At 34.1% G+C, this 26,523-nt stretch overlaps 1 protein-coding gene across 2 annotated transcripts in view; it reads right to left on the bottom strand.

Moving 5' to 3' along the window:
- LOC148283212 (uncharacterized) overlaps positions 1–26,523 on the bottom strand; it is a 429,005-nt gene that overhangs the window by 358,819 nt on the left and 43,663 nt on the right. For both annotated transcript variants that reach the window (XM_088223836.1, XM_088223837.1), the window contains one exon: positions 4,908–4,966. The gene's annotated coding sequence lies outside the window, so the exon portion shown is untranslated. The remainder of the gene's footprint in view (positions 1–4,907; positions 4,967–26,523) is intronic.

A 26,523-nucleotide genomic window follows, 5' to 3' on the forward strand; every position in this document is an offset into this window, starting at 1 on the left:
TGCAGTGCGCATTTATTTTTTTGTTTAATTTAATTTTTTTAAACAAGATATCATTTCATATGTCAATTAAGTCCAGTCTGAAACTACCCAGCTAGAAAGAAAGTTTTTTTGAGATTGAGGTGGAATTGGGGACGATAGAACTGATGTAGAATTTCTAAAAAATATTTTTTGTGACAGTAGTTTTGGCTGTAAGGCGATTGGCCCATTCATGGGCACTCTCCCCTACATGTAAAACATTACGAAACATGCTCGATAATAAATATTATAAATGAGTTGATACCGATATAATTTAGAAAAGCAATATTTCTGCCACGGTCTAGTGATTTGATTAGTTAGCTTGTTCTTGAGTTGATGCATGCAGATATTGTGTAAATTAAAATTGCAAGTATCATCACGCTATCCGAACTTTCTAACTTTTATTCATACCTGTCAAACAAAACAACAAAACTTTGATAATTCTAAAACACACGTAAAAGATTGAAATTTATCTGTTCACGTTGAACTGAGAAAACGAAGCTGCTCGCAATATTTGCGCAATCGCTGGAAAGATGCTATGATTTATCGACTAATTTTTTGTAAAATAATGAAGAAGAAATTATGAACTAATTTGTTGTAATGATATAATGACATCCTTGAGGTGATTTACACAAAAATGGCGCTATATAAATTATCCAAACACTATTATTATTATGATGACACACTGATCAAGCAAATAATAATTGCATAAAAAGCTTAAATAAAAAATCTTGAGAGTCCTAATCAGAACTAGCTCCCTCGGTATATTTGAAAATCTCAATGTAAAATCTAAAAACCAACTTTATTTAAAAGCTCTGTTACTATACGCACGTAAACATTATTCTCTACCTTCCGTTACAAATACAAGAGTTACTAGATACTCCACCCTGATGCTGCAAAAAAATAAAAAAATAAAAAACAACCTTCGGTCAATGGCCTACTACTCGGTTAAAGTGTACAATTTACTTCCAGTATCCAGTAGGACAATTATTAGTAAGTTCTCATAATATAAAATTGCTATTAAGAAATGGAGAGTGGAGGTGGGATGCACTCGGATCGATGAGATGATGGATCAAGCCAAATAGGTTTAAATGTGAGTACTGTTTATGAAATTTGTTCTATTGGTCTTTATAAATTGGTTATGTTTTTTTATGATTATTTTAGTTTTTATTGTTTATTATGTTAATGATAATTAGGTTAATTTGATGAGTTACGCTTTTTTTTATTGTTATTATTATGTTAACTTTGTCAAAAAGATAATTTAAGGCATGTTTCACATTTGGTAAAATGTTTCCCTCGGCACGGGACACTCCAGTGAGGGAACATTATTCTGTATAAAAAAAGAATACAAACAATGTAAATATATAAAATAAAATAAACTTTTTTATCTTCAAACCATTAACCTTTATGGTCAAACATTTTAATTAATGTTATTAAATATTTGTATTTAACCAATTACCTACTTTTTGTGTCTACCGGTTTTGAGACGTACCCGTCTCTTTGTCAGGACACCCACGACACCAACAGTAGTATACAAAGTATTTACGTAGTGTATGTTTAGACATGGTGATGTTTGCATTCCTGTTAACTTTGCATGTAATTTGTATATTTTTAGTACTTCTTTTTAAATATAAGTTATCAATTTAAAATACTTGGTACAATAGCACTTATTTATTAGACCAATTAGCGCTTTCTTTTTATTAATGGGCATCTTTAGACTGGTTAATTTTGTACTGTGTAAGGATAATTTATATAAACATCGTAGCTGTATAATATTTACCAGTCTGAAGATGCCCATTAGAGGGTGAAAGTGCTAATTGGTCAAATAAATAAGTGGAAGTGTACCAGTATTTTTAATTGGTTATTTATATTTAAATATAAGATATTATTTTATTCAGTTTAGTCAGTTATTCAATTCAGTGCCAAAAATTGGCGATTATTTATAGTCAAAAATACAATATATTCTGTTTGCAAAACAGTGAAAAATTAAAACAAAAATATTTTTTTATTATTTATTTTATTTAGTTCTATGTTTAACATAGTCTAATTATGTCAAATTAAATGTAGTACACTTAAAGTGTGAAATTAAATTGAAATGAAATTATAAGCAAACATATTGGGTACTGTATATGCTCTCTAGGTATGGTAAATACCTGTTCTGAGGTAGACAGCATTTTTTTTTACATAATACAGCATATTTAGTCTTCGTAATGTATAAAGGTGATTTAAATATGAAAATCTTACGAACATTATCTAACTAAAAAAATCAAACTGTCAAAGTGTATGAAACCGAAAAAGTATACAGAAAAAAGTCCAAGACAGTAAAAAGTGATGATAACATATTACATCAGAGATTGAGATATTTATGTTATGCTATGTATTTATTTTACATACCTAGTAATACAAAAAAAAATTAATACCTTGTTATAGATTAACTAATAAACATTACATATACAAATATAATTTAAAAAACAGAACATTGTTATAAAATCCAGACGCTTTCCGACGACACTCGATATACCTAAATGGATGTTTGTTTTTATCAAAAATCATCGCCATCGCACGAAACGATGCGATATGCCTAACATCCCTAATCCCTTTTGACAACTAACTAAGCATCTTAAGTCCCTTTTGATACAAATTGTTTTGAGTTTCCGCTGAACATCACAAAACACGTATTCTGGAAATAATTTATTTTTTAATTGAAATATTTACACAAATGAGAAGATATTATCGAAGTCTAGCCATTAACAGCGCCTATGATCAATTAATAGCTGGTTTAAGTGGCCATCTTACACACCGTGTAAAATTTACTGTTTTGCTTATGTTTGAGCACCCATATTTCTTTCATTCTTCCAAGTACTGATTTTTGTTAAATTTTAAGATAAAAAAAAACAAAAAAAGGTTAGATTTTATGGTCCTTCGAGCCGGATATTCGTGTAATTACCTACCTACTACATTTTGAATTTCAAATATAATTTCAAAGTGTTGTCGCATTGCATTGTTTTCATCACATTTCTTTATAAAAACACAATTTGGTTTCATTTCACCGAAGCCAAACGTATTAAATAAACGACACACACAATGTATCAGCTTTCGCAAAATGGCGAACATGAAAATTGCTACAGGGGAAAATTTGTGAAAATACGGCGTATATAATTAAATATGATCCGCAACAAAAGAAAATGTCGCCGGGGAATTTCAATTTTAACGAAAATCACTCACATTTTTTTTCATATTTTTCTGAACAAAAGATACGCCGTACCCGGAAGTCAAACCAACCCGTTTATATGTCAAACCTACCCCGGTATAATATAAGGAGTACCTATAGTACGTATTAAAGGGCTGCATCCCTTTCTCAACCCATTCAGCGCTAACGAAAAAACATTACTTAACAGAGTTTTTTTTTACTTCTGAATATTGATTATAAAAATTGAAAACTAGCGAAAAGGATGAAAAAAAATTTGAACTGAATTTGCAATCTTATAACCTGTAGCAATCTTATGATAAAAAAATCAGAACCTAAAAAAATTGCAATTACAAAACGGGAAAACTACCCCTAGCTTAGCAGTTTAGATGACTTACCAACAAAAAATATGTTTGTATACCTTTACTTCTCAATGTACATATGTATTAGTAAATATAAATTGCTGTTATAAATATGTAACCTTTCAATAGGTGTGTAGGATTTAAAATGTTGAGGGTTTAGTTGGAGTTCCTACCTCAGTTAGAGATTGATGTAGAAGACACGAGGTTGTTGTTTAATGCGTATTTATTACATGGCGAATAAGATACAGCACTTGGTTGCGTAGCACGAGCGTAGCGGCGATGATGGGTTGAAGAGACTGCACTTGAACTACATGCTGGAACTGAGTGAACTGCACTGATCTTGTTAGGCTGACTGAACGAGCTGACTGACGTTGGCTGCGTCTTCTGGTCTCTTTATAGACGACGTTCCTTTGTAGTTTACTTCTTCATGGTAGGGACGATGTGAATGTACTGTAGAACGATGCCTTCCGATTTCATGTGAAATACTCAGAGTTGCATTTTACGAGTGTATTGGATTCGATTGAAAACAATGATATTGCATCGTCGGTCATTAGTCTATTTTAGGTGAACTAATTTAACACGTGTGTGTCATCGACAACGGATTATGGAACCTATAGGTGCAAAGGTGTTCACGGTCGCTGTTATCAATATGTTATTTTTTTGGGTGATACCGTATCTTATAAACAAAAACAACGACCATAAATTAGACTCAACCTGGTTCCCAGCACTACATTAAATTAAAAACTAATATAAATGTGCCTACTGCCGACTGCGACACGGTACAAATTACTAGTACTTAAGCACATCCTTTTTTTCTACAAAACTCAAAGTTTTCCCTGAAGATGGCTTCTGCAGTGGTAGCCTAAACACGGTATCACCCAAAAAAGAAATAAAATTTAACCATTAGTAAAATGAAGACATACGTTTTTTTACTCTTAACATATTTTCCTTTTTTTACGTTCCTGTCTTATTGTAGATTGTTATAAATTACAAAAGATTTTTGTACAGTTCTGATTTACAGGCTGTGGGGCGCCGCGCCGCGTTGTCTCACTTTACACGTGCAGATCTGACCGCAGTTCGGACTGGCGCGTCATGTTCTCGTCATGTCGTCGATCTGTACGTATAGTGGGCTCTAAAGTCTTTATGTGTCGGCAGTTATTAAGAAGAAGACTTAAGAACTCCGCATAACTCAATCCTGCAGAGAAACGGCCTAGACGGAAGTGACACCAAGAACCGAAAAATATACAGCCTGTGAACGAAAATAACCGGCCCCAACAGCTTATCTAGGCAATCTCATTGTTCAGTGCCAGGAAAAATAAAACTTTACACAAATTAAAACTTACGATTTTCAAATATTGCTCAGCGTCCAACCCTCCTAATTATATTCATCAGTAGTGTCAATCTGTAACAAAAAAAATAAAACAATTAAATCAAAACATTTAGATTTATAATAATAAATCATATTGAATTGGTGTAACATCGTCTGGTAAGAAAAGTGGATGGATGATTGGCCTCTAGAGTGGAGACTACATTTACAGAGAAATGAAGTCGATGTTTAAAATCTCAAGTCGATAAAAACGTAGAAACAACATAAACTCCAAATTCATGTTTAATTTACTAAATGGCTCGAAACACTTTGTAGTAGTTCGTTGAAGACGTTAGGATTCGTCTTGCGTACTGCCAGGGTTTTTGGGAATACACGAGTACTGAGAATTATTTTTGGTGCGAAGTAGACTTGAGAGTGGCTCGATGATTTGGGGACCGTGTGAGTTGAAGTATGTGCATCTCCGATGGTGGAGAGGGTTCAGAAGAAATTTCTTCGGGTTCTCTACACGAGGGGGTGAGGATATTATACATGGCTTTATCCCACTGAGTTCCTCCAGGGTATGTTTGGTTACAGCAGTTTGAAGACCAGAAGGAATGTGTATTTAACTACGCACTTCATTCGATTGTTGCGCGGTATTATTGACAACCCTAAAATTACATTAGCTTTTACCTTCCAGATAATTACCTAAGACAGCGTCAGCATAGACTGTTTCAAATTACAATAAACAGGACCAATCGGCCAATGGGTATGCCTGTTGGAAGAGCTATCTCCATGTTGTACAATATTACTTTGGACATTGACATTTTTCACGTCTCGAGGGAGTTTTTCGTGCCAAGATTCTCTTGTTTTTTTAACATATTGTTCTCTGGATATTATGTATACCTATATGTTATTTTTAAATATACCTAATTTTACATTTTTATTTTTTATATGTATGAATTAAGATAATCCATTTTGTAATGTACATAGATATGAATAAATAAAATTGAAATTGAAATTAATTGGTGCACCATCGTTACTGGTCAATATTCCGATCCGCCGGTTGCGAATAATTATGTGCTGTTCCTTGATCAGCACAGCGCAAACTATGGCTTGCGTGCGCCAATGTCCCGATTGGGTCGCATTGTAAACTCGAGAGAAGATCTGAGCTTTTTGGTGTAGGTCTTTCTAGATTTAAACAATCACAAGAATAGACCAGATCTTGTCTTTGCGTTGTTACGTTGCGAGCGGAGGGGGTGTTCCGAGGTGACGTCACGGCGCTGCGCGTTGGGGTCTAAATGACGTCTTAGTTAGTCATTTGCACGAATAATTTTGATGAATAAATGTTATGTACGAGTAAGGCGTATTTTTTATTTCAACTTTCTGACAAATAAAACAAAAGAATCTCCCAATAACGTGACGCATATAATTTCGCATTCACGAAATTCGAAATTATATACGATAAAAGATCCGACTGGAGTATCAAGAATACTCTCTGTATTTAATGGAATAAAAGAATTGAATCGAATCTTCAAAATGATATAAAATCTTTTTAATATTTAAAGCATTAGCTTTGTGGTCCAACATTTTACTAAATATTTGTATATAACCACTTACCGACTTTTCTATGTCTACCGGTTTCGAAACGTGCCCGTCTCTTCGTCAGGATACCAAATAAACTGGGTTTCCGTTTCCGTTTTCTGACAACTTCTACCTCTTACTCGCTCTCTATAAAAATATCATTTTAATTTTAAGTATAGCTGATTATAACCTGATTCACATATTATTTACAGTGGATTCACTTCAAGTTACAAGTGAAATATAAAAATCACAGTGACATCGGCATATTTATATCGAAAATCTAACCTGTAATCAACCTACCTACAGGAAGGTAAATAAACACTATTATTTAAATATCTCATCATATAAAGTGATCCTTAATACCATAATCACTATCCATTGTCTCACTTTTGTCTAAATCAACACACATTATGGCAGATAAATGTAAAGAATGCACTGACGTAGTACCCAAGGTTGATCTTATAAAATGTTTGAAGTGCTTGAACACTTTTCATTATAATTGTGGAGGTGTTAATCTACAAAAATTTAAAAGAATGACGCCCATACAACTTGAAACCTGGTGCTGCATAACTTGTAAAGCTGATTCAGCATGTTCGGCACTGAAGAACACAAGAAATGTAAAAACCGCGAAACTGACAGCTGTCACTTCAAAGTCTACCATAGATTCTATTGATACCAACGTTCCTATCACAGACAATAATAACTTCAATATCATGGACTCTAAATTAGAAACATTTGTGTCTATAATTGACATTAAAATATCTGAAATGAAATCTGATATTCTACAATCAATCAATAATAAATTTTCTGTATTCGAAAAAACTTTGGAAGCCCTATTATTAGAAAATAAATGCCTCTTGGAAAAAATCGACAATGCATTATTATCGACATCGAAAAATGAGAAAAGTGATAATATTCCCAAAGCGTTAGAAAATGAAATTACGTGGAGCTCTATTGTCGCCAAGAAAAGTCAAAATAAATATCCTCCAATCACAAGAAATAATGCTCCTGCTCTTCCGGCCAGACCTACTGTACTAGTGCACCCCAAAGATTCCCAAATGTCGTCCAAGTCTACACTTGACTTGCTGAAAAAATCTGCTACTCCAGCTTCACTGGGGATCACGGTGACTGGTATACGTGAGATGAAGAATGGTGGAGTACTAGTCCACCCGAGTACCAAGGATGAGGCAATAAAACTTACTAATGCGCCTGAACTCACCAATTCTGGTCTCGTTGCCAAAATCGCGCTGCACAAACTTCCTCGTGTCGCAATTTATGACCTGCCGCAAGATTTTCCCCTTGAAGAAATCGTCACTGCAATACATAACCAAACTAAAGATGACACAGGCTTACCGCTTGATTCGCTTATGGACCAAATTAAATTTTCACACAAATCTGGTCCACGTTCTGGTAACTGCATACATGTTGTCAGAGTGCCCTCTGCAGTCCGACACTCACTAATAACCTCGGCGAGACTAGCTTATAACTGGGACATCCACAAGGTGCGCGACTGGATCGACAATCTTAAATGTGCCCACTGCCAACTTTATGGCCATATAGCCACTAAATGCCCATCAGATGCTCCTACTTGCTCCCATTGTGCTAAAACCGGACACAATAAAAATTCGTGCTCGAAGCTAGACAAGCCTCCAGTGTGCGCCACTTGTACATTCTTCCGAAAACCTGCCACACATCCAACAGGGTCTTCTGATTGTCCAGCGAGAAAAGCTTCCGAAGCCAAGGAATTATCAAAGATCGATTTTTTAGCCAAAAACTAAATCGTCCAGTTGCAACCTCTAACTCATTTTCATACTACTACCAAAATGTACGAGGTGTAAATACTAAATTAAATTCTCTCATGTGCAATATTGCTATCTGCCACTATGACATCATTTTTCTCACCGAAACATGGCTAAATGATAGTATCGAATCTTCTGAACTTGGGCTGACTGACTACAATATTTTTAGATGCGATCGTTCTACAACTTATGGCAAGACGAGAGGAGGAGGTGTTATGATTTGTGTCAGCAAAAGAATATCTTGTAATGTAATTGATTCATCAAACTGTGTAGCTGATCAAATATATTTGTGTGTTAGAATTGGTCACAAAAAACTTGTAATTGGGTGTGTCTACATTCCTCCGACATCGTCAATTGATATTTACAAATCCCATTCTGACATGGTGGAAAAAGTATCGGTAGTTTCTAACTCTATTTTCATCTGCGGAGACTATAACTTGCCTAAAGTAACTTGAATCAACGACAATGAAGGCGTTAATGTGGCAAACCCCATATCTGTAAATGCTTCTCTAATTGTTAACATTTTCTCATATTTAAACATGTTCCAATTGAATTCTATACTTAACTGCTCAAACTATTGCCTTGATCTAATCTTTAGCAATAATTCTAATTCTACTGTCATTGAATCCATTGATCCATTATTACCAGTCGATAAACATCACCCTCCACTTTCTGGAGATATTTGCCATTCATTTTCTAATAACTTACTCAAACCTAATGACTCATTATATCTTAAATTTAAAGATGGTGATTATGCTGGCCTCAGTCAATATCTTTCAGAAATTGATTGGAACAGTATTCTAAGCAATTCTCATATAAATGATGCAGTCATCTTATTTAATGATAAAGTCGCAATTGGGATGGAACAATTTATCCCAAAAGGAAATTTTATTCAACCTAAGTTTCCAAAATGGTTTAGCTCTGATTTAAAGACTCTGATTTTGAAAAAGAAAAGGATCCACAAACTTTATAAACAAACTGGGAATCTCAAATTTTATCAACAATTTTCTCAACTAAGAGAACTTGCGAAGTCTGAATCATCCAATTGTTATAGATCATACATCAATGAAACTGAAACAATGTTGTCCATAAATCCCAAAAAGTTTTGGAGTTTTGTTTCTAATAAGCGTTTCAATAACGATCTGCCAATAAGTATGTTTCTTAAAGATAAACACGCATCTAATGGTACCGACATAGCTAATCTTTTTGCAACGCATTTTTCTTCAGTATATGTTAATAATTCTTCCAATGTTAATTCCTTATTTAGCTATACTAATACTGTAGACCTGAATAATTGTGAAGTGTCAGCTGAGGATGTCAGAATCGCTCTAAGTAAACTTGGTAATGGTAAATGTATTGGTCCAGATGGTATTCCTGAAATACTACTATCAAATTGTAAATCTAGTCTTGCCAAGCCTCTGTCTTTACTGTTTAATATGTCTTTAACAACGAGTGTATTTCCTGATATTTGGAAAATTTCTATAATAAGACCGATATTCAAATCTGGTGATAAATCTAACGTAACTAACTATAGACCCATTTCAATGATATCTCCTGTACCTAAACTATTCGAATCAATTATTACAAAAAAAATAACACCTATATTTAAAAATGTGCTGATTGAGGAGCAGCATGGATTTAGGACAGCCAAATCAACGACGACCAATTTGCTTTCTTTTACTGATACTATTTTTACAGCGTTCGAGAATAATCTTCAAGCTGATGTACTGTATACAGACTTCTCCAAGGCCTTTGACAAAGTTGATCACAACATTTTATGTGCTAAACTTCGTGCTGTAGGCATAAGAGATCCCTTTTTATCGTTTTTAAAATCCTACCTCTCACATAGAAAACAAAGTGTAAAAATCAATAACTTCATATCAAATAGCTTCCTAGTAACTTCTGGTGTACCACAGGGTGCCCACTTGGCCCCTCTTCTATTTAATCTGTTTGTTAATGATGCTGCTAATGTTTTTTCTTTTACAAAATTCTGGCTTTTTGCTGACGATAACAAGATATTTAAGCTAATTAAAAATATTGATGACTGTGTCAGACTCCAAGAAGACATAAATGCATTTCATACTTGGTGCAAAACTAATAACATGGTACTTAACATCGATAAATTCAAAATTATTTCATACCATAAATGTAAACATCCTTTTATTTTTGATTATAAACTTAATGGCCAAGTTCTTTCGATTGTCACCTCTATAAGAGATCTTGGAGTGATCCTAGATAATAAACTAACTTTTCTGGAACACTTTGATAATATAGTAAACAGATCCTTAAAAATTTTAGGCTTTATTAATAGAACTACGTCTGATTTCCAAAGTATGCTTACACTTAAAACACTTTATTGCTCTTTAGTTCGCCCTATTCTTGAATATGCATCTGTAATCTGGTCCCCTCATTATGCTGTTCATATCAAGCGCCTTGAATCAGTTCAACATCGTTTTATAAGAAAAATTGCATGGAAGATGGGATTGGAAAGAGGAGACTATTCATATTCTGATATGGAGAGGTTTTTAAGCATATCAAGTCTTGAAAAACGCAGATGCATTGCAGATATAATCTGCATGTATAAAATTATGAACTGTCTCATTGATGCCCCTGAAATTTTGCAAAAGATTCTTTTTAACGTTCCCACCCGTAGACTAAGAAATAATGAAATGCTTTTCCTCGGTCACTACAGGACCAATTATGGTGCACAGTCGCCTTTGCCCAGAATGATCAGGCGGGTGAACGATCATCAAGATCTTGATTATTATGGTGTAAGGATGTCTTTCTTTACAAATCAGCTAAAGAATCTGTATAGTTAGCCTATGCTTTTTACTTAATCTAAAAAATCTATCATCTGTCTTTGCTGCTTATTTCTGTTCCTTATATTTTTTTATTCCTTTGTAAAAATTTCTTTTAATTGTAATGTTTATAATGGACTTTGTCCGTAAATAAATAAATAAATAAACTAACATGAAAAACCCACTATACACCTTCACCATAGTTGTTGCACAAAACTATAAATCCAACAAGACATGCATTTTAATAAGCACATGCACTGATTAAGATAAACATGCACTGATTAAATTATGAAAAAATTCTCTTGTTTGAGAAATACCTAATGAAAAAAGTAGAGGGGATGTTATATATTTATGATCGTATAAAGGACTATATTGAAAGTTTGTTTGATTATTGATCAAAAGAACATTATTTTTTAAAGCTTTCCTGATGTGAAATATTTCCATATTATTTACTTTTAACCCTTTATTATTTGTGTGTAAGATTTTAACTCCAGTATTTTTATTAAAGTCATGATTTAAATTGATTAGGTGATTTGCGAATTCAGAGAAACTATTATTGTAAAGACACCTCATATGGTCTTTAACACGAATATCACAATTTCATGTTGGTTTAATTGGTGTCCTGACGAAAAGACGGGTACGTCTCGAAACCGGTTGACATAAAAAAGTCCGTAAGTGGTTATATACAAATATTTAATAACATTTAGTGATATAAAATCGTTTTGAATATTAAACTCAAAAGTAATTTTATGCATTTAATTCGTAATAATTTTATATTACGACATCGCGAACGAGTAACGCGTAGGGAATGAGGAAATTGAGTGGTTTTGAAAAAATATATTAAACAACACAGCTGAACAGCGCTATGATGTTTTGAAGTATTGTATTTCTGAAATTACTCCGCATGTGATGTCAAGGGTTCTCTTCCGCTGTCAGTTTTGCCGATTGGTCCGTTGACGATAAGTAAACCGGATATCTTTCACAGCTCTCTCATCGTTGGTCAATTCATATGAACTAGTTACCTCGTTTAAAGTTGTTCGATTTTATGAAAATATTTCGGTTTATTTTCTTGGTACATTTTCACGAAACTTGCCGTTCTATTTAATGCTCTAACTTTTACCGCGCGCAAGAAAACATTTTTTGCACCCAATTTCATGTCCCTGTCTCATGTCTACTATACTCCGGTTTATTTGCTCATAAGTGCGGTGCGAAGAATCGTTAATATTTGAAGGATATTTTTTGCGCATGCTTGCCTCAAGAGGTTATGGCCCCGGGCGACCTGCGATGTTCGGCAGGATTTACTAGCACCAGATATGAAATGAGGAAATTCCTCGCCAATGTTGTAATACGTAGGATTACATCCCTCCCGCGTACGGCACCCCAGTCCGCTCCCGCTCGCGGCGGTAAGTGCCTCCTGAAAGATAGTGCGACAAAAGGAAATAAGTAACAAGTACTCCTTAAGTAATTGAAGATCCTGTAAGCATTTTTAACTGAAGATTATCATTTGGCGATTTGATTGGTTTATTCGGAATAGTCAGAATTAACCCTGGTTCGCTTAAGAATTTATGGGCCATTTTAGACCAATCATACCAATGCACGGGACGCAATAAAATTACTTAAGATGGATTTGTTTTTTTACTCTCATTATCTTTCCATGTCCACTCCCTAATTGTAGCAAATGGTGTCCAAAAACAGCCTCGATACATCTGTTTTGTCTGTCAGCTGCTATGCGTCCGTACAAGTCGTCCCGTAGTTCTGGCATAAACTGCCGAGGAACAGTCAGCAGCGGACGTCCAGGACGTCGAGAACCCGATGCTTCGTAAAGTAGGCAAGCGCGGTTAAGGCTCTCAGAATTTTTATTTTATTTATTTATTAATTTTATTTATAAATCATATAACACAAAGTATTTTATAAGTATAATACGTTGAATTATATTCCTAGGAGTTACAACAACTCAATTCGTGACATAAATAATATTATCATTTACATAATAACACATATTAAAAACTACAAAGAAACAAAGCAAGTTTAGTACATTAATAACTAAATATACAACAATAATATGTACGCCTTAAACCTTTTCTTACACAAGCAGAATAAATATATATAAAAAAACGCTTTTAAGAATAAAAAAAAGTAGTGAATATACTAAGGGAGATAAGGTCATTAACATCACATGCCATGCAGATGATGCTGCCATAGCGATGATGAAAACACATCCATCTCAGTTAGTAAACATCTGGATGCCTAAGAAATGTCGTATAGTACAATGAACACATGATTATTGGAAACATAATTCGTATATATAAAACGTGTGTCAGACAATAGAGGCGAGGATAGATAGAGAGAAAATAAAAAATACGAAAAACCAAGTAAAACTAAATAGGAAAACTAAATAGAAAAACCAAATAACTGCTCAGAACGTCAGAGATGAAAGTACTAAAGGCAATCGCAGGGAAACCCAAAACAGGTAGAATCTAGAGTCAAGAAGTTAGACGGATTTGCGATACCCATTGCATGGTAAATAGGATCCGCAGTTTGTTGCTCAGCCAACCGTATCGCCTCCGATTGATGACAGTTGTCACCAAAGTTTGCTGCGTCCGTTATCTATTATTGCATTCATTACAAAGTTAGACCACCACACACCCAAGATTCTTCTGGGACACCTATTTTCAAAACTTGGTATTTTTCCGTTTTGGGCCCTAGTGAGGTGCCACAATTCACATCCGTAGAGAACAAGCATTATACAGGCGGCATTTGGTTTTCTTTATTTGGGCTTCATACTGCCGCACTCTCAGCTATTTAAAAAAATGTATTTGGTGGTAGGCAAACGCTATGAAGTCCGAAACGGACGCAGCAGTTTTCCATAACGATCGTTTTAAGGACGCAGTGGTGGTCTTTGCTTAGACAGATGCTGCGGATGCTTCAGAAGAGCCCCAAAGCTGCATCTTCGGGACGCGAGATTAACGTATGAGAAGGTGAGAGTGCTGGCTGGCCGGGTCTCCTGGAGGCGTCTAGTGATATCCACATACTCCTCTTAGGAGCGGATGTAAAAATAGAAAGAAACGACATAAAAATAAAGTATTTTTAGTTTTATTATAATGGATAACTTATATGACGCCATTTGCGTAATATAATACATCAAGGGCGCCTTACAAAGCGGCTTTATTTAAAAAAATAAAAATATTTATTATTGTGCACACGGTGCTATGTTGGTATAATACAATGATATAATTACAAAAAACATTAACCTAACACAGCACCAATTACGTACACAGCATAAAATATAATAAATGTTGTATTTTGTTTTTATATTTTGACTATAAGACAGAAGTGGTTATTTACCCTAGTCAGACAATAAAAACAACTTTATATCAATGTATGAAATCGAGTTCTGGTCTCGTGGTTAGTGTCAAGGACTCACAGGGTTCAACGTTCGAACCCCATCCGACCCCAAATTAATAAACATTTTCTAAATTTCTTTGAAAATGCCCTCCAAAATTGATATTTACTGGTAAATTAAAACAACGCAAATATTTATTTTTTTAAGAAAAAACAAGTTTGTGATATGATAAATAATTGATCTTTTTTATTTTATTTTATTTTATTCCAGTAAAATGGCTATATAGTGCAGAGCCAATTCTACCATATAAACATGAACATAATTATAAACATAACCATAAACAAAAATAAAGCAATAAATATAAATATAACAATAAACATAAATATAAACATAAAATAAAATTTTATATTTGCAGCACTTATGGTGGTCTTAGCATATTGCGCCATCGCTCGAACAACGGTGAATGGATCCACCCTGCAGTGGCTTGGAGAATTTCGTTATTAGAGCTTTTCAGGCGTTCCCAGAGGCTCCAGGCTCTTTGGCGAAGTAGGGCAGCGAAGGTGTTTATTCGTCCAGCTGTAAACATTTCAGAGGCACTGCAGTACCAAGGCAATCCGAATAATTGTCTGTATGAATTATTATACGTGACACTTAATTTATTCCATACTGCTTGTGTATAGTTGTTCCATAGTTCCACTGTATATAAAATTAGACAGCGGAGAGACTATCACTCCCTCTCACTTCTGTTCAATGTACTTTATAGTCCTAACGCTCCTATGTACCTGCGTGAAAAATATCAACGCTTATCAGTTCATGGTTTATCTCTTCGTTCTAATTCTCAAGGCACTCTCTTAATACCCATCCACAATTCCTCTTTCTTCTCTAACTCATGTGTCCATGCGGCTCAACTGTAGAATCATCTCCCATCCACCATCAAAGATGTTACAACATTATCTCTGTTTAAATCACGTCTGAAAAAACACCTCCTTTCACTTCCTTAATCTCTCCTTCTTTTCTCTTTCCTCTTATTTCCTGTTTCCCATTGAGTAATAGTTTTGATTTAAGGTAATTTATTTCGTTTATTTCTATTTTTATATATCTTTAGCTTTTTAATCTTTTTTTATATCGAAAATGTTCTATAACTTTAATTATAAAAATAAAACTTTTCTTTTATTGGTTGGTTGGAAGAAATTGCCATTTGGCGATAAGCCCGCCAATGTACAAATAACATTATGTAAAAAAAGTTAAATAAAAAAAATATACATAGACGTCAAATATGAAGTAAAAATGATTTTCTTCATTTCATTACTGCACTGAAAGAAGCGTCTTGCTAGCATAGAGGCACTGACATAGATGGCACTTCTCTGTTTCTAAAATTTATTAAAAATAAAAATAAATCTTACGATTCGGCAATTTTTCAATTATTTTATTTGCTTAGTGGCGCGATAAAAAGGGCGTTTAAAATGGCCAATCGAACGATTTCCTTATTTATCAGACAACAGCCTTAAGGGCGTATCTACGTTCAATTTCTGAGTTACGTAAAGACGTACCCCAAACTTCCTACAACTTTGTCCCCGCTATCGGTTTGGACAAAGTTGAATGTTTATTCAGAAACACAACGGCGCATATGTGCACCGGAAGCAGTTATTCAGGAAAACTGTAATATCCGAACCGGCGTAACTTTAGACTTCTGCCAGGCCGTGCCCAGCAGGGGCGTATCGTCCAAATAAGCTATTATACACAAATTAAATTAAATTAAATAAAAAATTAAAGTGGCCACTTAACCCAGCCAATGACAGGTCATAAGCCCTGTAAACGCTCGAATATCCATAATCCTGAATTTGAAAAAATTCTACCTCATCTCTGTAGGGATATAAATAAAAATATATACCTACTCCCCCTTAGGAGAAATCCAGATTTGTGTATCTACAAATACACGTACCAAAATCATCTTGTATTATACACAGCCTAAATTAAATTAAACTCTAAATAATAATGTTTAACAGTAACCATGTTTATGGGAAAATAAATCAAATAATTTTTAACAATGTTTGAGTGTGTCCAAATGCTTGCAGACTGGCTGGATTTCTTCCCATATTTAAATTTATTGCAACAGAGATGGAAAACATTATTGCGAAGGGATTATGGGAGTCTAGGCATTTACAGGGCTTACGACCTGTCATTTTACATACTTTACACACTGTGTAACATACATTATTCTGCCCATGTTTAAACATTCACATTTCCTCAATTCTTCCATATGTTGACTTTTGTGAAGGAAAGGAGCTGAAACCTTTATTATGTGGGTGAGATTCATCCGGTTTAACCAAATCACCTACTAGGCAACGCCTGAAAACAATTTTTCAATTTTCATACTTCTTTTACCAGGTAGTTAATTCAACAAGGTCCAAATAAGGTATTATGCACAGCCTACAATTATATTTAACTTTCGATAATAATGTTTAACAGTAACTATCTTTATGGGAAATCGAATAATTTTTAACAATGTTCGAATATGTCCAAATGCTTGCAGACTGGCTGGATTTCCTCTCTAGGGAGTTATTCATATTTAAATTTATTGCAACGAAGAGGGAAAACATTATTTAGAAAGGATTATGGGAGTCTAAGCATTTACAGGGCTTATGACCCGTCATTGGCTGGTTTATGTGGCCATTTTACACACTGTGTAACATTCACCAATCTGCCCATGTTTAAACATTCACATTTACTCAACTCTTCCATCTGTTGACTTTTGTGAAGTAAAGGAGCTGAAACCTTCATTATGTGGGTGCGATTCATCCGGCTGAACCAAATCACCTACTAGGCAACGCCTGAAAACCATTTTTCAATTTTCATACTACTTATTTTACTATAATATAATATTTAAGTATGTCCATGGAGGAAATCCAGCCAGTCTGCAAACATTTAGACCTTGTTGAATTAACTACCTGGTAAAAGAATATGTATACAAATTGAAAAATTGTTTTCAGGCGTTGCCTAGTAGGTGAATTGGTTCAGCCGGATGAATCTCACCCGCGTGATAAAGGTTTCAGCTCTTTTACTTCACAAAAGTCAACAGATGGAAGAGTTGAGGAAATGTGGATTTTTAAATATAGGCAGAATGATAATGTTACGCAGTGTGTAACCAGCCGATGACAGATCATAAGCCCTGTAAATGCCTAGACTTCCATATTTCCTTCTTAAAAGTGTTTTCTTTCTCTGTTGCAAAAAATTCTAATAATTGTTATTTATTATGAAACACCACAACTGTTTATATCTTCCTACAAAAAAAACATCTATAAATTGCACACAGCTCGTTCTCAATGAACGATAAAACTAGCTCCATGCCTCAGTTTATTCCGCTATACAAAAAAACTACACTATATTTTACATCTTTAACCAAGTCGCCGTTGTTTAGTACTAAAACAAGCTTGCACATAAAAAAAAATATTTGATGATTCTCTATTTGGAACCTAGTATTCCGATCACTTTTTCCGAAGGGCTATGTTTCTTTGATATGATACCGTTGATATATTAATTATGTCACATAGGAAGTAGGCGTTTTTGGCATAAATAATTTTAAAAGGGATCGGCCAACGCTTAATGTTGACATTTGGATCATAATAGAAATATCAGCCGAATGTTAATGTGGTATTTTTAATTAACTTTTGTACAAGTGTTGTATTAAAATATTGTAAAAGAAAGCTATTTATATTGAAAAGTTAATAACACTTGTTGTTTGAGTTGATTTTTACAAAACCACAGAAAAAATAGCCATTTATAATTATATAACTTATTTATTCAGCCTCGTGGTGTAATGGTCAGCGTGTTTGCCCACCATGTAAAAGGTCTCGCGTTCGATTCCCGACATGGTTGATATGAAATATTTATTTGAAACGGTGTTTTTCACTACAATATTTCAAAGTCTCTGGACTGGTACCTAAAGCGTAAGACTGATCATCTTACCTTCATTTAACAAGAACAAAATAATAACAAGATACGCTGCAATTGGTATACCAATTGCAGTTCCCTATGCACCATTAGGTGCGGAAATGATATATATTACTCTTATGCAGGTACAAATTAATGCTATTTTTTTGTAGATTACCTATAAAAGAAATCACCGCTCGCTACTGAATTCCCCAGTTGGCTGAGAAAAGTTTTGTGGAAGCTAGCCAGTTAGAAGTATTTACCACCAGAGGCGTGCCGTACCGACCCATTTCCAAATCTTATTTCTCAACTTTTGCACCGAAACCAAACTGATTACGTCATTTCGTTGCTTATCAAAAGAGCCGCATTTCCTTTATTCATAAAGTATAAAAATTAAATAATTTTTAAGAAGCGAATTTAGGCAAGAAATAGAGTGCTGGTTTAACGTATGCAGTTATATTTGTATTATTTTATAAAAATAAATTCTTATAAACATGAAGAAGTTCAGAGCTACGGAAAAATAGATATAAAAAATGTTTTCTTAACTCTTGTGTGGCTGTGGTGTAACTCTCTTATTTATTTAACTTTTAAAAGGCTATGGTAAATAATCACTTTGCGCGCGGAGATGTAACATCGCTTTACCACAAGCAAAGGACGGAATTTTCTACAGTTTCAGTTCATTTGAAAAAAAAAAACAATATTTTAACAAATATTGTAGTAAAGATATGTATTTAATTAATATAAATATTGTATTTAGTAGTAACATTGCAAAATTATATTTTTTATCTGAATGAATAAAAAAAATAAAAATTTAGCCCTTTTTCGGAAAAATCCAATTATCCGATTTGGGTCCGTTCCCAATTGATTCGGATAGTTGGAGTTTTACTGTATTTCTAGATTACCTACTTTCCACACAAAGATGCCAAGGCCAGATTACAGTAAGCTCCCTTAAGCTAGGGTTTCCTAGGACAGCGGTGCCCGTATTTTAACGGCCGTAGTGAACGGTGATGCGGTTGACAGCCGTCGTAACGGTGACTAGAAAGTGGTTTCCTATAAAAATGTGTGTTGATAACACCGTTAAAAAATAAAACCACTCTCTATTCACCACTACGACGGCTGTCTACCGCATCACCGTTCACTACGACCGTTAAGATACGGGCACCGCTGTCCTAGGAAACCCTAGCTTTAGGCAGCATATCTTGTTCGGCAACGAGCAATTTTTCCTTGTATGTGGGCACCGCCAAGGAGACTTTAGTCCTGAATGGCAATGAGCGGTATGTGGTTGGCAAACTGCGTAAGAACTTGTATACCCCAAGGGATTTTTTTGTTATCTTAAGCAACCTTGTAATTGAATAAATAATACAAAAAGCACTAGGCAACTTTGGCTCCTGGCCAATATAGACCTACAGTCTCGGTGTAAACTGTCAAATGGTAGTATTAAAGTTACGCAAAACACATTAAGCCACTGCACATTAGTGTACTTCCGGGGAACTTTCCTAACTTTCTGCTGGTCTTGGAACTACTAGAATAATTTTCCAAAATGGTTTACAGCCTTTAAAGGTTCTTTTACTGTGCCAAAAAACACCCTCGTTCAATTTCTATACTTCTTTTTATAACAGTTGGATTGATTAACAATTTTTTCCACGGATGATCGGGAAAACAGACATACAACCTTCAAACATTCTTTTTACATGTGTTTTTTTTATTTCATTGAATTATGCTTAATAAACTCAAAGAATAATAATAAAATCAAAAAATTCAATTTAAATAAAAATTAGAAAACATGCAAGGAATAATAAAAAAATTAAAACATAAATATAAATTAGAAAATATACGATTAATAGTTAAAAAATGAGACATAATTATTATAAATTAGAAAACATATCGATAATAATTAAAATTGAAGCAAAAATACAAATTATAAAATATGGCATTAGTTATGAAAAAAATAAACTGGAAAACATACCGATAATATTAAAAATTGAAGCATAAAGATAAACCCATAATGACCGTTAACAATTTATTTTTTAATGACTGTCTAGATTCCTCAATTTTTTTTTAAAAAAGAAAAAGAAATATAAGCGTTCTTGTTATTTTCCCAAATATTTCAATGTTGGTTACCATTTTTAACGAGTTGTAAATAACTCACTATTAGAAAATAGCAATCAAGTTGGGGTAGAGTGGCGTTTGAACCTCGGACTTCTGATCCGTGAGTCCGCAATACTAGCCACGGAACCACAACCCGGTTAAATATATCTAACTCTCCATCCACTTGGAATAAATGGATCTTAAAGAAACGGGGTGGTATAACATTTCATGTGTAATTAGCAAATGAATGTTAAAGGAGCAAATACATAACTTAAAAATTGAATTATTTTTCCATCTGTCAAATTGTCGAAGAAATCAAAATGGACATTTCGTCAGTGTTGCCAGGGTAGTAATTTTTTTACATCTCAAACAAATAATCAAACAACAATAACAAAATCTTTATTGACCATACAATGTGATAAATGTAAAAAATAAATGTTTATTTTCAAATAAAACAAACGACCTAACCTTGTAATATAGCCCATTATACTATGTTCTACTATGGCGGCCTCCATGGCGAACTGGTCAAGACGCTTGACTCCGCACGGAAGATTCCGGGTTCGATTCCCGGTGAGAACACAAAAATTTAAATGAGATTTTTCTCAAACCTGGGTGTTCTGTGATGTAATTCGCTACTACAATTGGGCCTCCTGGCCTGTTGTGGTACAAAAATAAATTAATTAAAAAATACTGGTAACCCTATATCTATTAAACTTACGCCCCTTCCTTCATCCCCTCCCTCTTTTTTCAACTATTTCTCCCACATCAAACGTTTTCATAACCTAATCAGTACATGTAAGGGTTGCCTACTAAATGCATGGCATGTTGGTTTTATGTTTTTATGAAACAAATATGGTGAAGTTGTATAGTGGGTTTAGCATGTTGGTTTAATTTGTGTCCTGACGAAGAGACGCGAACGGCTCGAAACCGGTAGACACAGGAAAGTCGGTAAGTGGTTATGTACAAATATTTCGTTACATCAAGTAAAACGTTTGATCACAATATTTATGCTTTATATATTAGTAACAGTAAATATTTCACAAATAGAAAATGGAAATCGAGTTGTGGAAGTGCGGGGTTCAAACCTCGGACCACAACTCTACTCGATAGTAATAAATTTAATGATTTGTATATTAAAAATATGAAGCCACGTTAAGTTCGTTAAATTATTGGCCCTGAATAGAAATTCTCAAGTGTTCTGTTGAAGAGAGCACTTGGTAGAAAGGAGCAGGTCAAGTGAGTTATCATCTATTCCACTACATTAGTTAGGCCGAGCTCACTCAAGTGCAAGATTAAGGAGCTAATACTTGCTCCCTTTCGAGGGTCACTCGGGATATAAGGGAAATGAAATATAGTTCAAAACACCGCTTTCCTCAAACATTTTATGCTCAAATTAAGTTTAAACGCTCTTTCAACAAGTACTTAAAATATTGATACCCTTTGACATGATTCTTTATGGATGCCATATTTTATTTTTTTATTTTCGAGATTCGAGTTCCATACATTACGTAAGCCTGAGAGAAATAATATCGACAAAGTCAAGAATGAAGTTCTGCCTTGGTTTAAAAAAGTAGAGCGAAAGAGCAGCGAAATAACCGCTAAAAAAACTTTAATTTTATTTTTATTCTTTATTCGGATAACCAATAGCTACATTTATCGCACATAACAAACAAAACGGATAACAAGAAAGCCAATTGCAGGTTATCACAAGTAGCACCACAGTGATCTTTACATCAATATTTTTACTATACGCGTGATGCCACTAAACTCTTCCTAAACCGATTAACCGGTTTACGTGCGGTTTTTTGCGTAATCATGAGCTTTGCGCTGCGCACGTTTGCAGATATTAAAATCTTCAATCTAACATGGAAAAAAAATTAGGAGCATAAATGTTTCATCGACCTACCAGGGTTGCATTCGACGAGAATGCACCTCGCCTACAATCTGTATTGAATGCCGCAGCGAGACTTATTTTCGGAATCTCTAAGTTCAGTCATATCACTCCACTACTTCGGGAACTACTCTGGCTACGTTTTCCACAGAGGGTCGAATACAAACTCTGTTGGCTTATGTATAAGTCACTGCACAACTCGGCTCCGGAATATCTAAGGGAACTATCCATTCCAGATGAACTAGCTGACAGGCGTCTCACGCTTAGATCAGCTACGTCTACGGCGAGAGGAAAAGTTATTATACCTCTACGCAAACAGCGCACTAAATTTGGTGAACGCGCATTTGCGGTCGCAGGCCCTATGGCATGGAATGCTCTCCCAGCAGAGGTGCGAGGCTGTGAAAGTGAAGTGATGTTTCGGAAAAAACTTAAAACCCACTTGTTCTCTAAATCATTTGAATAAATCCGTACCACGTGACAACAAAATAAATTATTTTAATTAAATTACTAATTTAAAAGCGTCAATTAAATTAACTTAACAAAAGAATCACCACGTAAAGCGCCCTTGAGGTATTTTATTACGAAAATGGCTCTATATAAGTTATCCATAATTAATTAATTAATACTAAAAAAACGGGAAGATGTTTTTTTTGCATGTATTTGAATGTTATCAAACTGCATTTGTTTGAACATATTACAACAGAGATGAAGAACATTTAAGAAAAGGTAATATGGAAGTCTAGGCATCTACAGGGCTTATGACCTGTCAATGGCTGGTTTAAGTGGCCACTTTACACACTGTGTAACATTAACCATTCTGCCTATATTTGTATGGATTTCAATCAGATTATTTAATTAAATTCCTTATAATTTCTACGCATTGTGTTTTTTATAACTGGATTTTTGGTAATATTAAAATAATATTAACTGATATTCGATACGTTTTTGAAAATCAGAATCCTAAATAAATTACAGATATGACGCGTGACAGCTTTTTCAATATGCTTGACCTATTTTGCAGTAGCGACTTTAATTTAGACCTCCGAATGCGCATTCTTTAATGTTACGTCTTCTCAGTACTTTTTTACGGCGGCGGCGTCGAAACGTGGGCACTTACCCAAAACACTTCAAAAAAGATCGAAGCCTTTGGCATGTGGTACTACAGGAGGATATTAAAAATCTCCTGGGAAGACTGAGTCCGAAACGATGACGTTCTCCGACGGATGAAAACAGACAAAAAGGTACTGAAGACAATAAAGACCACATTTCTGACTATCGTAGGCAACTGAAATGGCTCAAAATTAGACAGCGGAGAGACTATCACTCCCTCTCACTTCTGTTCAATGTACTTCATAGTCCTAACGCTCCTATATACCTGCGTGAAAATTTTCAACTCTTATCAGTTCATGGTTTACCTCTTCGTTCTGATTCTCAAGGCACTCTCTTAATACCCATCCACAATACCTCTTTCTTCGTTAACTCATATAGTGTCCATGCGGCTCGGCTGTGGAATCATCTCCTAAGATGTTCCTACATTATCTCTGTTTAAATCACGTCTGAAGAAACATCTCCTTTCTCTTCCTTAATCTCTCCTCCTTTCTTTTTTCCTCTTTCCTCTTTTTTTCCCATTGAGTAATAGTTTTAATTTATGGTAATTTATAAACAAATACGTTTATTTCTATTTTTATGTATCTTTAGCTTTTTAATCTTTTTTTTCTATTGAATATGTTCTGTAACTTGAATTATAAAAATAAATTTTTATTTTATTGGTTGGTTGGAAAAAATTGCCATTTGGCAATAAGCCCGCCAATGTACAAATAACATTATGTACAAAAAGTTAAATAAATAAAGAAAAAAAATTGAGTACTTTGGGCATGTGATGAGAAGCGAAAAACTAAATACTTTACAAGTCATTCTACAGGGAAGGATTGAAGGAAGACGCGGTGCAGGTAGAAGGCGCATATCTTAGCTAAAGATCTTGCGTGACTGGTTCCATTGCAGCCTCAGTCCTTGTTCAGGGCAGCTGCCAACAAAGTGAGAATTGCTACGATGATTTTCAACCGGGGGAGGAAAAGAAGAAGAAGAAAAAATGCCCTCAGACTGTCACCTTAAACGTGGGACTAATTACCTTTTTTTTGTCTAACAAAAGCTGATTTTTTTGCACCATTAAAAAAAAAATTACATGTTTTTTTTAAACTCTAGTGTGGCTGTGATGTCACACTAGTCGTCATAGGATACAAGTCTTGATATATCTCTCTTATTTTTTAAAATTATGAACTCGTTTTTTTGCGATCTTCAAATAGACATTTTTACACCAGATTTGAAAAGTAAAATTTGTATAACTATGCTGGATGTCAGTACAAAAAAATATTTATCCTTGCTACGCGGAGAATGGATGTTCGCTAATTCAGCAACACATCTGTATAAGAGAGAGCACGAAGATAGAACTTATAGCAAGAAAGACAGAAACGCTGTTCTGTGGCGGGTGTTGTGTAAGTAAGATTCAATCAGTTAATGACAGTGATGGGGGACGCACGCGTGTAATATGAGCGGCGTATTTATTTTATTTTATTTTCGAAATCAACAGTTCTACATACACATTTATAGTAAACAAACATATATAGTATATAAACTCAGAACTAATAACAGATTTCCACAAAGTACTCAAAGTTAGTAAAGAAAATATATTACACATCAAATAAATAAATACATATAAGTTTATACATATAAAAATGTAGGTACTCGTAAATATTTTTCGATAATAAAATATTTTATAAATATTTTTTTAAGAACAGTAAGTTATTGTAAATTGGGCGGGATTAGGACAAGGATGTTTGAAGAGAGGATAAGGAGGGAAAGGGATATGTACATTGTACATTGTACATATTTATTATTTTAATGTCTACTAAGTTACATAATGCATTTTTAGTGTAAATTTGAAATCTTACAGTGATGTTTGTGTAATCTTTATCTTTAAATGTTGTATTGTACACTGAAAAAGTCCTACGAAAAAAAACATTTTTAACATACGATATTTTACTTATTGGTACATGAAACAGGTGGTACCGTCTACAAATCCTGGCTGGCACATGTATTATTATTAAACTAAGATTTTTTAATGATTTTAATTTTATTTTGCTATAACAGGGCTAAATTATATGTTTATTCGTAAGTTATATTCATATTAATACTATCCACGACAATTTAAACACTAAACAATACAACGACAAGAAGGATAAAATGTATAAATATATATAAATATATATATGTATGTATGTATGTATGTATGTATGTGTATGTAAGGGTGTTTGTGTATATGTATGAATATTTATGTGGGTATGTGTATGTGTATGTATACGTATGTGTATGTATATTTGCATGTATATGTGTGTATGTGCGTGTGTGTATGTGTATGAATGTTTATAAGAGTGCACACGTGTGTGTGTATGTATACGAGGACATATAAATAAACATATTTGTTAGTCTGCCTTAGCACGGGTCTTTTCCTACTAGGCATTACTCTACAACATATTTTTAAAAAAATTACAAAATAATAAATAAAAAATAAATTATGGATAAGGAATAATTAAACCGTATGTCTCCATATTATTTTTCAATGTTTGAACTTAAGAATATTCCGTCTTTTACTAGTGGTAACAGGATGTTACATCACCGCGCGCAGGAATTATTTTCCACAGTCTTTTGAGAGTTGACAACAATCTGTGCGTACCAGCGCAGTGCCCTATGTAGCACTGGTTGCGGAAACGATTTAGATATTAAATGTCAGTAACACATACTGTGTTATGTATAAGCTGAATGAGTTTATTCATGAAGAAAGAATTTAACACTCATACAAAAGCAATGGTGCTTGTCATTGTGTTGGTAAATAATATAACCAGGTACATTACTATGTATGTGTGAGTGGGCATACATAAATGTCAGTCATATTGGTATTGGTAGTAAGCTGTTACTTGAAGGACGTTCGTAAGCCCCTAGGGTGACCATAAGTCAAAGGTTATTGGGTCGCTGTAACAAAGTATCAATACCTATGTTTTGAATTTCAAGTAAAAAAAAACAAAATGTTACTCGAAAATGTTTTGATTATATTTAAACGTTTGTAGGCGGTTGGATTTACATCTAAGAAAGTTATTAAGACCTAAACTTACAACAGTGAGGAAAAACTACGAGCATTTGTTCATACTCTTTAAGCGCATTAATTCAAA

This window comes from Micrasema longulum, unplaced genomic scaffold (genome assembly GCF_059751315.1).
Source record: "Micrasema longulum isolate JH-2025_06_02 unplaced genomic scaffold, ASM5975131v1 h1tg000252l, whole genome shotgun sequence".
Classification (NCBI taxonomy): Eukaryota; Metazoa; Arthropoda; class Insecta; order Trichoptera; family Brachycentridae; genus Micrasema; species Micrasema longulum.